The following is a 15193-nucleotide window of genomic DNA, read 5'->3' on the forward strand; positions in this document are numbered from 1 at the left end:
GAACCACATAACTGGGTAGAATACATTTCACATATATGAGATCCAGATATTTAATTTATAAAAATCAGGACAGTGGTCTTAAAAAGGAAACATTACAGCCACATGATCTTATCAAGAAAAAAGCTTTCAATAAAACATATTTAAATCTAACTGACCAATACCAAAAGTATTCTCATAAACATTTTGCAGTCAAGCAAGCTAAAGTACTTCTAAAAGAAATTGTCAATAATTTCTAAAACAAAGCATAAAAATAACTAAGGTGTCCTTTTGATCCTTGTGAGTATACTTCATTTGTCCTTGAAAAAAATATATCCAATGTACCTTTCAAAATGATTTATTATGTGTTATTGTTACAGTGTTCAATATTGTTCAATACTGAACTACTGTACTGATTACCACTCTCCCAGTCTGCTTTAGTTCTATCATGTGCTTTTATTTACCACCTGAGGCAAAAACATTTTAATTGGTTTAGGGAAGCTTGAACTCTCTTTTATCAATGACACATTTCATCAAAATAGAACAAAGCCAGGAGCTGAACGTACTCTCCCAGTGTTGCAAAACAATGGGTTCGTTTGAGGGCTTAAGTTTGGAAATAGATCTCTGCAGTGTAAATTATTTAATCACTTGAATAACAACATCAGAACATCTTGATTTTTTCTTCCATTTTTTTTAATAGTAAGAAAATTTATCAAAAAATTGCACTAACTTTCCTTATTTTAACTTTATTCTAGACAAATACATTCTGAAACTGACCCTAAATCTATACTGTACATCTACCAAAGATCTAGAATATAGCACAACACGGTTTATAGCACTGCAACTGACAGAACTAAATAATGTACACATCGTTTTTAAAAGTTTCTGTTAAAATAATCCTTAAACAAAACAGAGAGAGAATCGGAGTCATGCTTGAAATAAGTTTCATTGTTTGCAGTGATTAGAAAAAAAAGATCTAATTTTTCCAGATCAAAACTGTCCCTTTAAGAAAGCATATGAGACTTAAGGAAGATACCATATGACTTGTACGCAACAAAAGTAAGCTTTCTATTTTATTAAAAGTGATTAGCTGAAACAGACACAAGCTCATTCTCAGCACTGTATTTTAAAAGAGCTTTTTTAAAACAAAAATACATGTATCAATAAAATACATTAGTTAAACTTAATTTAAAAGCAAGGAATAAATTTATTAGTCTGTTTCTATCAATATTTTCAACTGTGAACATAAATATTTTGCTTTGAAATATAGCAAGAATTATACAAAATAATTATTTTTTCATGAACAACAGAGCTAATGAACCCTAATGAACCCTTTCCTCCTAACAGGAGACAGACTACAAACTACATCCTTCAGAGGGGTTGCTGCCACAGCTCCTGCTTTTATCCCAGCTTTCTGTCTGGGCAAAAGGTGAAATAGCTGGCTGGTATCACACACATGGTGACTGACCAGCTGTTTCAGCACATGAACTTGCTCCACATGTACTGACTCATATAAGCTGTTTTGTCTTTTCCTCAATGACATAGATACTAGCTGTCCAAACATCAATTTTCACAAAACTTCTCAAAATTCATTACTTTTAAAATCTCAGATCCACCCTGTCCATATTATTTGAAATTTGTTTTAGGATTCAAAAGTTTTGAGGGATAGCTGGAAGGAAATATGTACAGAGCGGCCAAAGGAATCATCACATATGCTTTGCTTCTTTAGGAATTCAAGTTTTAAAAAAGCAATATAAATACACAATGATAACGATCTTTACCGTTTGGCTTTCCACAGCAGTACCTTATTGCATGTCAGAGAGCCTTCAGTGTCACTGGAAAAGACTTCTGCTTCCCCTGACATTTGTGGCACTTGATTTCTGCCCGTTTGCTGCAGAGGGAACAAGCCAGCAAACTTCAGGCACTGCAGAGGATGTGCTGGGCCTCCATGGCACTTGTTAAGATGCCCAACAGCCCTGTTTCACATATTCTTTACAGCCTGGGATGAGGAATGCCTTATCAACCCTAAATCACATGAGACAGGTTGAGAAAAAAAGGGAAAAAAGCATGATCACCAGAACAAATCATGCATTTAAAAACATTTACAGAATACATTGGGTATTATATATATTGGTATATATATATCTGTATTGGGTTTGTGTGATGAGGTTTTGGTAGTGGGGGACTTACAGGGACAGCAGTAATGCCTCTGGGATAACAGAATTAAAAAGGGGGGAAAAGTACTGTGAAACAACAGCAGCCAGAAGAGAGGAGTGAAAACGTGGAACAACAACTCTTCAGACACCAAGGTCAGTGAATGGCAGGAGGAGTACTCCAGGTACTGGAGCAGAGATTCCCCTGCAGCCCATGATGCAGACCATGGTGATGCAGCTGTGTCCCTGCAGTCTGTGCTCGACCCTTTGGTGAAGTAGAGATTCACCTGCAGCCCACGCTGGACCTCACAGCAGGGCAGGTGGATGCCCAGAGGAGCACGTCATCCTTTGGGAAGACCACACTGGAGCAGGCTCCTGACAGGACCTGTGGCCCTGTGGAGGCAGGAGCCCACACTGGAGTAGGTTTGCTGGCAGGACTTGTGACCCCATGGGGGACCAGCACAGGAGCAGCCTTTTCCTGAAGGACTGCACCCTGTGGAAGGGACCTACACTGGAGCAATTCTTCTGGGAACAACTCACAGTTTAATATAGATTTTTCAATTTCACAGTTACATAACTGCTTCTCTCACACCTAGTAAGGAACTTGGAAAAACAAGATTTAATGAGCATTGTATTTTACACTGGACCTTATACTCTTTATCCATTTTTGCATTAGAAACATAGGTGATACAAATACGTAAGGAAGCTATAATGTAGTGTAGCTTATTGTTTTCTCCATTGGGAAAACAGATATTGGCATTTATTAACCACTTTAGGGTGATTATGTTTTTTGCGTCAGTGAGCTTGAAGCTTTTACTTTTAGGCCTACCATAACATCATGGCTTAGAGAAGTTTTTAAACATGCTAATTGGAGCTGAATATATCAATTATTTTGGTAAAGCTTCTCAGTTAGCTGTAAAAGCAAAATGAAACAGATCTCTCCCATTTTTCAACTGTTCATGATTCTGAAAAAGCATTTGTATTCAAAACCTCTACAGATGAAGGCAGCATTCAATACTGGGAATGCATACTGAAATATGGAGAATGGGATTTATATTTCAAAAGACCAAACAGACTTTCTATTACCTTCAGTGTTCCAGGTGAAAGGCTGAAAGACCATCTGGCAAATCTCTGCCAGACCCCTAAGCTGACACAAGGTTGAAGGTCTGGCACAAGCATTTGGGCCAAGTTTCATACTAACAGAAATTTGGCCAGGTATTAAAGATGACTTTTATGATTCACTTGGCAATCATTTCCAACATCAACCTAACCAAGATTTTTATATCATTTATTCTGAAAAAGGAAAGAGACTGTCATCTAGGGAACTACTAGTAGCATTTGTGGGATTGCTACAAAAAACAGATATATTTGAGCTAATTTTAAATAGCTTCCCTTATCCTGTTTTGCTTGGTTCTGGAAAGATGCTTTGTAACACAGCTTTGTTGACAAGTCATAGGTAAGCACCTATGGCAACACTTCCAAACCATTTGTTGAAAATTCATCCAAATTTGGACCTCCTCGAATCAGACTTAAGAATCAAACTTAAGATTCTGAGCACATAAGTTGGCATTACTGTATTTCTTTACCATGTACAGTTATATATAAGAGGATGCTCAGAATTATATATAAGAGGATGATGTATTTTTCATGCTTACAAAAGCCTCACTGGCAAAAGTGTTAGTAAGGTGTTCATTGAAAATACTTCTAAAAATTATTTTCAGTTTTACATTAAAAAGACTTCAAAAGCATACTGCAGGAGACATCTGACCTAATTTCCAACAAGTCAATAAGTAATTTTTGGTACTGAATCCTAATCCCATTCAGGAATCTAAAATATTAATTCTGACACACCAGAAGTTAAGTTTCGAGAAGAGAAATCAAATACTGCAGACCATGCCTATTAAGAAGCTCAAAGAGGGCAAAAGACCCAGCTCTAGCAGGATCTCTTGCAGGCAAACAGCAAGGTTGCTATAACACTTGGTAACATGGGAAATACTTGGTACATTTTTATTTCACAATCTTAACACACACAAACCCAGTTCAAAGGAGTGCACTGTAAAATTATGCTCTACAGTTTCCTATAAGGCCTGGTTGATATTATATAAAACAAACTGTGTGGAAACTAAACTGGCTCCTCTGATTTACAATGTTCTTTCCATGTTATTTATTACACTGAATTAGTTTATATATAAACCATATATACTTAATATTAATCTCTGGATTGTTTTGAGTTAGCACATTATTCCTTAAATTCTATTCCCTTTCTTTCTTTTTGTTTATGGGCTGTAATAAATTCTTATTGTTTCTCTTTCTTCATTTTGTAAGGTAAAAACTGTTCTTAATGCCTCATCTTATGGGTATAAAAATGGAAGTTGCTGGAGTACACTGTTATGATTTATACAACTTCACCGAGAACGGCCTGTGTATTTAATCCCATAGTGAGACTATAATATCTGTATAACTACCATTTATTTCTGAATAAAATTGTTTGATACCCAAAATACATAACTTTGGTGGGGGAAGCATTACAAGAGAGAAAACCAAGAAAGGCAAGAAACAAATTCATTATCAATGTACAACAGCCAAGCTATCTGAAGTCAGACTTCAGATCTGAGCATACATTGCACACTGGTTTTGTTTTGGTGCTTTTCCTCTCTGGAGTATTAGCCTGAGAGAACAAAGATGATCCCGTAACTAATTACTAGCTTGCAAACAAATACTTCTCTTTTAAACTTTCAAATACTGGTCTGTCAGTGGGGCAAATCTCAAAGCCTGTTAATTTTCTAGCAAGTAACACAGTGGGAAAGCATCAAGATACATCAACTCAAGTAGGAAACCGCTAAGCTGTTAATCATAGCACTCAGTATACAATTTATACTATCTCTGTATGTTGTTGCTAAAAAAAATGACTTCACTCTCCACTGAAGATAAGACTTCAAAATTATTAATAAACTTCTCTCAGTAGAAGGAATACACATCACCATCATCATCATCACGATTAGCCTGGGAATCAGAAATTACAGGAAAAAAAGAAAACACACCAGGAAAAGCAAACAGTCTAGGTTTCAGCTGGATCACCACTGGTGTAAACAAACAGTTACATGTTGTGATTATCTGCAACATGAAAGTGAATGCAATTACTATGAAGTTCTTATGAGAGAAGTTATCAAGTGAAATTATCAAGAAGACATAGAGGAAGTCAAATACATATAATAATGTTCATACACTTCTAAGACTCAAGCAACATACTATACAAATGAAAATTCATGACAGATTTCTTCTTGTTTCATCTTAGTTGTTTCATTTTTATATTGTTTCGCACAAAACAAAACTCCATTGAGCTGTACCTGTGACTTCAAAAATATGAATGAAGAGAGAAAAATCTCTCTTACTGGCATCAGTCCATAATCATGCAATGACTACCTTAGACAGAATCAGGTCAGTTGGAAGGAACCACTGGAAAACACACCAACACCCAGTGTAAGTCTATTCAGATCCAAATGCTGAAGGCAGTGGCTACTCTCCTTGGGTGGAGATTCCACAGCCTATACAGGCAATCTGTTGCAGCATTTGACCATCCAGGGCAAAGCTTCTCCTCTTGCACTGGGATGGGTTTCCAATGTTCCAGTGCTCTAAATTCTGGTCACAGGTTCCTGTCCCCCCACTGTCCTGCTCTGAGAAGAATCTTGCACTGTCTTCTCAACAGTCTCCTGTGGAGGGAGGCATATAGAGCATCAGCCTTCTCTACTTAGGACAGTAAAAAACAACATCTCTCCTTTTACATCATGTGTTATAGCCCACTAAACATCAAAATGGCTCTCTGATGCACTTGCTCCACTATGTCAATATCTCTTCTGTGTTGGGGAGCCCAAAACTGGACACGGCACTAGAGGTGTTGTCCCACAGGTGCTAGATAGAGGGAAAGAACCAGCATTTCTCTTCAGCTGCTGGCCACCTTCCTCCTAGCATAGCCCACAATGCAACGGCCCTTCCTTGTCAGAAGTTACCAGCTCACTGGTGACTGAGTGTAACTCACTGCCCACAAGGACCTTGGGTCCTTTTCTACAAAGCTGCTTCCCAGCCAGCCAGTGCTGTCCTGTGTTGTTCCATGGGTTTATTCCATCCTGCCACTTTGTATTCTCCCTTGATGATTTTCCTGAGGTCCCTGACAGCCCATTTCTGGAGCCTGACAAAGTTCCTTTGAACAGCAGCCCTGCACCTCAATGTACTGAATGACCTGCCCAATTCATAGATCTGCAAACCAGCAAAGGATGCACTTAATGCAGTCATCCAAGCTGCTACTGAGAAGAAGCATGGTTGGCATCAATCCCTGAGGCAAGCAACTCATACCTTGCTGCCAGGTGAGCTTTGTAGTACTAGTGATCGCTATCTTAGACTACAATGGTTAACCTAATTTTTTACCCATCATACTGTCCATTTATTCAGCTCACCAGCCTGGCTCTAGGAGCACTATGTACATTTTTAAAGGCCTTGTAATACAACATCCATTACTCTTAATGGCTTACCTGGTAATCTTATCACAGAATAGAAAGCAGACAACCCTCCCACACCACATGGCAGAGAAGGATGTATAGGTAAAGAAAGTTTATCAGAGATGAGAGGTGGCCAGAGTACATAGGAAGTAGATCCATGGCAAGTGTTTCTGACTGGTGCAAACCAGAAAATAGAAATCTAGAAATCTGGGAAACCAGAACCAGTTAGCTGCCTGCTGGCCTTGCATTTTCTTCTGAAATTTTGTTGGGAAATTTCTCTTTCCCCAAGGCTTCTGCTCATTGTAAATGTGATGCCCTCTAAAAAATTTTAGAAAAGGATAAAGATTGTAATTTTGTCTGTTGTAGCAAGTTTTTTACACAAATGCAACAATACTGGAAGCACAGAAGTGCAAGATTTATCGTATATGTCCTTCTCACTCATTGCCTGAAATGAACAGATTTCTTCACTAAAATACGCAAAGCTTGTTAAAAATTTTACCATGCTAAGCCACACATTGAGTTTCCTTTTCAATGTCATATGAAAAGTGTTCCAAGCCAAAAATGTTTCTCTGTCGTCATGTGTCATCATAGCACTGACTTACATTCACATCTCCTGATGAGCTCGAGTTTTGCTTTCAGTTGCACTGCTACAGAGTGAAGCTATCATAAAAAGAGAGGAAAGCTGCACAAGGATTTCACTGTACATAGGTGATGCTGCTGAAAATATACTAATCCTGACTGCTTATGAAGATTTTTAAAGCAGAAAAAATTTAGTGAGGCAATAGGAGAGGCGAATGGATTTTGAAACCCACCCATATGCACTTCATGTAATGCTGAGTTTTGTAAAACACCATACAAGGATGTGCCATATGTCAAATTGCAGAACAGGCTCTGACACTACCAGTTTCATACAATTTAATAACAAGCATTTAAACTTCAACTATTTCTAGTGACTCAAGTGACAAGATGCTTGAATATCAGACTGTCTCCTCTGTTTTCCACAGCCAGCCATCTTAAGATGAGAGTTGCCATAATACTTTAAATTTATCTGCTGATTATTTTCCTTAAAGCAGTGTTACCAGCAGCAGTCCCGCTGTTGTGCTGAATGAGCAGTTTTCTTTCTAGCCTTAATTTTCAGGTTTCTAAGAACATGTTATACCCAAAGCTACTTAGTATATTTCAAAGAGGGAGGAGGAAAGCAAGAAGAGAAGAAAAACCACCTCTTATAGGCTCAGGACTTTCTGGAATTGTTAGTTTCACAAAACTCAAAGAAAACTGAATTTCTACAAAACAAGGACACTTGTTTATTTCTATCTAATGGCAAAATTTAAAAACAAAAAACCCAAAACATTTCTAATACTTGCAGTTATGGTCTGTAGGGACTATGAATTATTCCAAGTATTTTATTTCAGGAATAGATGGTTTTAAGTAACAAAAAAACGTAGTGCTGAGGAAATGCTCCTATTCATCTACACAGTTTTTAACTGAAAGAGGAATGTGGTATTAAGCACATGTTCTTAATTAATCTAGACAGTTCTAGATTACGATCTTCTCTTGAAGCTTTGATGTCTATCAATTGCTGTTTAGAATGACAGGAGAGAGGCTATTAGATTTTACTAGTATTTATTCTTCTGGGTTTTTAAAAAAATAAAAGAATGGGAAGAAAACAAAAATAGCAGCATAATTTTGTTTGGCGAGAAATTAAAAAACAAACAAACAAACAAAAAAAAAACCCCAAAAAACCCCCAAAAACCAAAACCAAAACCAAAACAACACAACAAAACAAAACAAAAAACAAACAAACAAACAAAACACCCCAAAGTCTAACACAGTTTATATGTTCAAGAATAAGTTATCAGTAAAAACGCCAACAGTATGTAAAACAGAGACAAGTCATGGTTGTTGCGGGAAACTCTAAATTTGAATCCTTCCCTTTGTGTATTCCAAAGCAGATGTTCAGCTGCTATAAATCAGCAAAACTCCCTGACCCTTAATTTCTTAACCACACAAATGTGCTGAGGATTTTTTTTTTCACCAAATTTAGTTAAGCTAAGTAGTGACACTCTAGCTATTCTAAGAACTACAACACCCTCTATCGGGCAAAGAATTTCATTCAAATACAGAAAATCAGTTAATTTCAATGATCCAAAGCAACCACTGGCTACATTCTTCCAAAGTTGAGCTTGAATGCATGATTCTAGTCTAAACACACATCTTCTGCTGGAAACCAGCCCTTTAAGAAGATTGGAACTTTCCTGTATAATTTTGACTAAATAATGCATATTTAATTCTTTTAACATTTCAGTGCAATTAATATATTTCCATTCAGCTTTTTTGAAATAAAAAATTCAGTCTCCTATATCAAATAACTTCTTAATTTGAAATGCAATTCACATCACTAAATCTGATTAATTTAATTACCTTTTATATTTCCTTTTGCGCAGCATCACTGCTAAGTAAACTCTGCAATTAACCAGAGGATACTGACTGCACAGCAAGTTATTAGCCCACTGCATAATTGGGCTTTCAGCTTGCCTGAGCCACTTCTAACTAATAATGCCAGAGATATAGTATTAGTATCACTGTGTTGGAACTTGACATCCTTAATTTAATTATACTACTAATAGTCTTAATAATTGCAGACTTTTTTCCATGCCAGTTACATCTTTTTTTTGTCTTTTTCTCCCAAAAAATTCAACTCTGAGTGACCACGTAAGGATAATGGATGTTTAAATTTACCTGTCTCTGAAAGATCATTTTATCTGAAAATAATAGAGAACCCCAGGATGCTTTGGGAGGGAAAGGTGACTTTCATCTTTAAGCAACATGAAAATGCCATGGTAACTTGCAAAAAATGAATATATAACTGTTTCTGAAAGAGTCCATTTTCTTCTTCCATACACTTATGAATCCTAAATGAAATGCAACAGTGAGTAGAATGGTTAAGTTCTGATGTAAATTGTACTAGGAGTACAGGGATATTCACTCACTGGTGTTTCTGCAAATGATGCAGTTTTAGCTCCAGCAGTTTTAAACAGCTGCCTAAAACTAATCTATTGTCTATAGCATTAGGACACTACATATATATGGTATATACACAAGAAATAACTCTTTTTTACCTTGCTATCAAAGAAAGTTGTGATTCTCCAGAAAATCCTTCCCGTTCCACAAAGATGTCAATCCCAAGTATTCACCTGCTCAGAACAATCACTGATTTGTTTAGTCTCATCAACAGATTCTTAGGGAAAATATCTACTATGAAATTGCTTTTTTGCTCTCTTCTATAATTTCAGTAGGGGACAGTAAATTAAAAAATTTAAAAAAACACTAATTCATCATTTAAAAAGAGAAAATAAGAAACACAAGAGCCTTCTGTTTCTTAGACGTGAACTCTTTCTTCTCAGAGAATCTGTTCCCCATACACAGGTCAAAATAAAAGTTTTATCCTCTTCTCAAAACAAGGAGGCCTAAGGAGAGCCAAAATGGACCATGAAAGTTTCAGGGCTGTAGGATGTCCCTTGACACCTGAAGAATTAAAATTTTTGGTTCCAATTTTCCTCCCAGTCTTTCTCCAGGCAGAAAGGACCTTACTCTGCTCTAGATTGGAGGACCTTTTCCTTTGCCAGACAAAACCCCCTGTCAGGCCACCTCAGTTCAGGATGGGTACACTGGGCAGAGAAGGGTGGCCATGTTCTTGTCTCTTCCATATAGTGTCCCACTGTCTGACCTCAGCACAAAACAGGGACCAGCATCTCTTCCTGCTGTCACTTTGCTATCACTGCTACTACAATTACCTTTACCTCTTCACTGAGAACTAGTTGGAAGAATCAATGTCTGCCCCAGTCCAAAACTTACCTCTGCTACAAGGCACGGAGTAATCAGCATTTTGTAAGCTGGTGACATTCATCATTCCTCAGACACAAATGGAATTTGTGCATTGTGCACACAATGGAATTTTGAGCATGACTTCTGATATTAAAATTTCTTCTCAGAGATCACCCTGAGAGCAAATAGTTATATAGTACGGTATAGTTATAACTATATAACTTTATAATTATAACTATATAACTTTATAGTTATGCTGCACTATAAACAAAGTTCAGATATATTCACATCAGCAGGAAGTAGGCATCCAACCCCAACAGGTAGAAAACTAAACATTTTTATGATTTGGCTCAACAGCATTTTCCAGCCTACCCCAATGTTTCAACTTCTTAACAACATTTTTTCTATACAGATCTGATTGATAGATTGACTTTTGTTTTGTTGAGTTGAGAGGGTAGGTCAGAGTGAGGTAATTGAAAGATGGGAGTAAAGAGAAAGGGGAACTGTAGAAAACTTTAATACTCATTTCTAATATAGTAATACAACCCCATTGCAATTCCCTTTGGATTTCTACTTTAAGTAGCCTGCCATTAAGTAATACACTTGTTTATCCTACCAGTCAAGCCATTTTTTTTAACGACGAGTAAGGCAAAACTATCTCAATGTAGATGAACTTTACTGAGATTTGTCTGGTAAAAATCTACAATGTCTGTAACTTGTACCATTGTCTGTCAACAGTTCATAGCAGTAAATCAATAAATTCTCAATTAATCCAAAATTTTTCATTAAAAGATTTAACTCTTAAAAAATATATTAAATAAACCAAATGGGACTGCACACTTAGAGACTATATGCTTATGTTCTTTACCTACTCCTTCTGTCTAGTGAAGAACAGTCCTAAGATGTAACACAGTGCAACTAACAGAATCAAGCTGATCTAAATGAGTTTGGATTAGAGATTAGAAGGGAGAGGACAGTATCTGCTACGTTTTCCTAGAATCCCAAACCCACAACACCAGCCAGCAGAGAGAATTAGCTGCATTGCACAAAGGAAAACAAAGTGCATCTTATGTCACCAAACCAAACACATGATGGCAGTCCAACATTAAAAAAAGGGAAAAAAACCCTGCATTTAAGAGAAATTATTTGAAAAAATAGTTTAAAATCTATACATGTTATCCACAATATAACCAAACAATTGCTGCAGAGCAGTAATCTTCAGTCCTTCTCTGTTTGCACACCTCTAAATACTTTAAGGACTTAAAGACCCAAAATGCACGTAAATCTGCTGTTTATCTTCCATGAAGCCCTGACTTCATAGTACAGTTTTTACATCCCAGAGACCACAGAAAAAGGATTTAAATACCAGTTTCATAATTTCAGAAAATACTATTTTCATGTAGTAGTATGCAAGTTTGCAGTCTCTTTGCTCAGAGTTCTGACTTCAATCCACTTATATTTATTTCTGAAATCCAGCAAAGCTGTCAATGCGCCGTTGTATAACTGAGCTTGTAGTTTCTCCTAATCATCCTTTTTAGTTTCCTCCTCACTAACTGAAACTCAACTACCTACATAAATTCACACACAAAGCTTCCTGTCCAAATCTTTGTTAGGCATATGCAACATATCATTATCTTATGCACGTCCAACACTTATAAGAAACTAATGACATACAGTCTCATTTGCTTGGATTCAGTGTTGATTGCTACAGCTGATACATAGTTTGATTTTTACCATTTGTATTAGTGAGGCTAATGATTTCAGTGATATTTCACAGTATTTCCAAAATAATTTCCCAATGCTTTTCCTAACCAGCACAACAGATTGTTCCAGTTGGCACATATCCCCAGAATTGCTCCCTTGTTCCTAGATGAATTAATTTTTATTTGTCTATATTGAATTCTGTGTGCTGTATGCCAACCAAACCAAGATGGGTCAAATCACTTAACATCTTGTGTGTCTCACTACTGTCTTTGCTTTTGCCAGTATTGTGAGTAACTCTGAAAATGTGTTTTCTCTTATCAAATTATACAGATCAAATTAGCAATATCAGAGTTCATATCAGTTGCTGGTGAGAGCATTTTTATACAACGCAAGGCATTAACTGCAAACCAGTCACTGCTACACAAAAATACTGCTACTGCACCAAAATGTGGCAATTTGTCGTTTTAACTCAGGTTAGAAATATAGATTTAATTTTATATTGTGATGTTACAGGAGATATGAGTTGCTAGGTCACCTGCAGGTCTGTAATCACAGATTTGAAGCTAAGCATTCTTCCACTCTGTGGTGACAGAGTAAATTTGTTGCACTTTAATTTAGAGCACATTAAACTGTGGAATCTCTTCTGGCTCACAGCTCTCCAGGTTGTGACAGCTTTTCCTTACACGTGGAAAAGTTTCACTCTGAATACCTGTTTGTACCTATGAAATCAAAGGGCATACTCATTAACTTGCTTTCCACAATCACCACAGAGCCATAGAATCATTTAGGCTGGAAAAGACCTTCAAAATCAAGTCCAACCTTTGATCACCACCTTATCAATTAGACCATGGCACTGATTGACATGTCCAGCTGTTTCTTAACACCTTTGGTGATGGTGACTCCACGACCTCCCTGGCCACTCCGCTCCAATGCTTGATGACCCTCTCCACAAAAAAAATTCTTCCTGAGGTCAAATCTGAACCTATCCTGGTGCAGCTTGAGACTATGTCTTCTCATCTTGTCACTGGTTGCTGGGGAGAAGAGCTCACACCTCACCTGCTTACACCCTACTTTCAGGTAGCTGTAGAGACTGATAAGGCCCATCCTGAGCCTCCTCCAGGCTAAACAACCCCAGCTCCCTCAGCCACTCTTCATGACTCACTCTCTAAACCCTTCACTGGCTTCATTGCCCTTCTGTGGACACACACAACGTTTTTCTTGAAGTGATGATCCAGGACACCAGAGAAGGAAGTGGAGGAGGAGCTTTTCCAGCCTTTTGGTGCTTCTGGGTGGTGCCATACAACTCCTCTGCCATACAGCAGTGCCCATCACCCTACTGCAGGTTCAGTATTCTTGTTTTACAGTGCCTTCTTCCCTCTCTCTACTGAATAGTTTTTCAGATTGTACCCTGAGCATCCATGACAATATAAATTTTCTTCCCTACAAGCAGCCCAGGAAGAGCTGGCCTAAAACTTGCACTTCTTTCCTATGACTTTTAAAGCCTTCCTATTAATGGATATAGTCTGAAATTTGTTGAGCTGACTTAAGATTTTCACCATGGCACCATTTTGATAATTACTCTTCTGAAATACTTCATATGTATATACAACATACTCGAAGATAAATGTACTTTGGTATTTTTCTCCTGCTCATGTGATGTTTACAACTTCAAGTGTGCTATACCTTGTATTAAACTCAAAGTACTACAACAAAATTTGCTTTTTACTGCATTATTGGCTCAAAAGACACAAAACCTAACAACATGATGGCCTTTGTTATGGTATGTGCAGAACTTGATTTTGTTGTCATGATGCCTTTAATTAAACTCCTTTCCATTGTTTGAAATTCTTTCTTTATGCTAAAAATCAAAAACTGTCCATTATAATTGCATTATTTATTCCCAGAATCCATTCTGTGAATCAATATTGAAGGAAATTGATGACTTGTCAGTAATTATTTGGAAAATGCTTAACTGTGCATATACATGAAAATGTTTAAAAATCAGAAGTACAACCACCCCATCTTCTGATCAATTTGTGGTATGACATGTTAGAAAACTCAGAAACAAGCTTGATATTGGCTATTTTCATATTTAATTCAGAATGATTGCACATGTAACAGCCTCAATGTGTGCTCAATCTTTAGGAAAGCACCAAGCGTTATGATGAAAGACAAGGAACTACTGGAGAGGGTCCAGAGGCAGGCCACACAAATGATTAATGGACTGGAGCATCTCTTGTACAAGATGGGACTGCTGGAACTGGGCCTATTCAGTCTATAGAAAGACTGAAAGGGAATTTCTTCAATGCATATAAATACCTAAAAGGTGGGTGCCAAGAGAGTGGTGCCAGGCTCTTTTTAGTGGTGCCCAGCAACAAGATGAGGAGCAATGGCCATTAACTAAAACAGAAGAAGCTCCACCTCAACATGAAGTAGAATTTTTTACATTGAGGATGGCAAAGCACTGGCACAGGCTGCCCAGGGAGGTCGTGAAGTCTTTCTCTGAAGACATTCAAAACCCACCTGGGCACTTTCCCGTCTCAGGCTCCAGGTGACTCTGCCTTGGCAAGGGCTTGGACAAGTTGATCTGGATATTATCGAAGGGGAGATTCAGATTAGATTACTAGAAAAGTCTTTTTCACCGTTACGGTGGTCAGGCATGGGAATAGGCTGCCCGGGAGGTGGTGGAGTCACCAGGCCCAAAGTGTTTAACAGCCGTCGGGATCTGGCCCTCAGTCCTGTGCTTTAGGGGTCACAGCGGCAGGGCTGGCCGATGGCTGGACATGATGATCGTAAAGGTCTCTTCTAACGCCTGTCATCCTATGATTATACAATTCTATCTCGAGCGCTCCCTTCCAAACCTACCGATACAGTAATTGTTTAAGAAAGTGGGCACAACACCGCAGCTCCATTTCGGCTGCACACTACAGGAAGAATTCCACGTGCGAACACACAACGGTTTGACCGGGGGAACTGTGAGAACGACCCCAGGCCCCGCCGCGGCCCGCGGAAGCACCAGAGGCTGCTGGGGAAGCGGAAGAG

At 37.9% G+C, this 15193-nt stretch overlaps 1 long non-coding RNA gene across 1 annotated transcript; it reads right to left on the reverse strand.

Annotated features, from left to right (window-relative positions):
- Nucleotides 1–1767: 1767 nt before the first annotated feature.
- On the reverse strand, nt 1768–15138 carry LOC310916395. Its single transcript, XR_014591289.1, has 3 exons — nt 15017–15138; nt 9742–9816; nt 1768–2001 (listed from the first exon to the last, which is right to left on the reverse strand). It is a non-coding gene; the product is annotated as an uncharacterized lncRNA (long non-coding RNA).
- Between the last annotated feature and the right edge of the window lie 55 nt (nt 15139–15193).

Source organism: Zosterops lateralis (genome assembly GCF_965231275.1).
Source record: "Zosterops lateralis genome assembly, chromosome: 1".
Taxonomy (NCBI): domain Eukaryota; kingdom Metazoa; phylum Chordata; class Aves; order Passeriformes; family Zosteropidae; genus Zosterops; species Zosterops lateralis.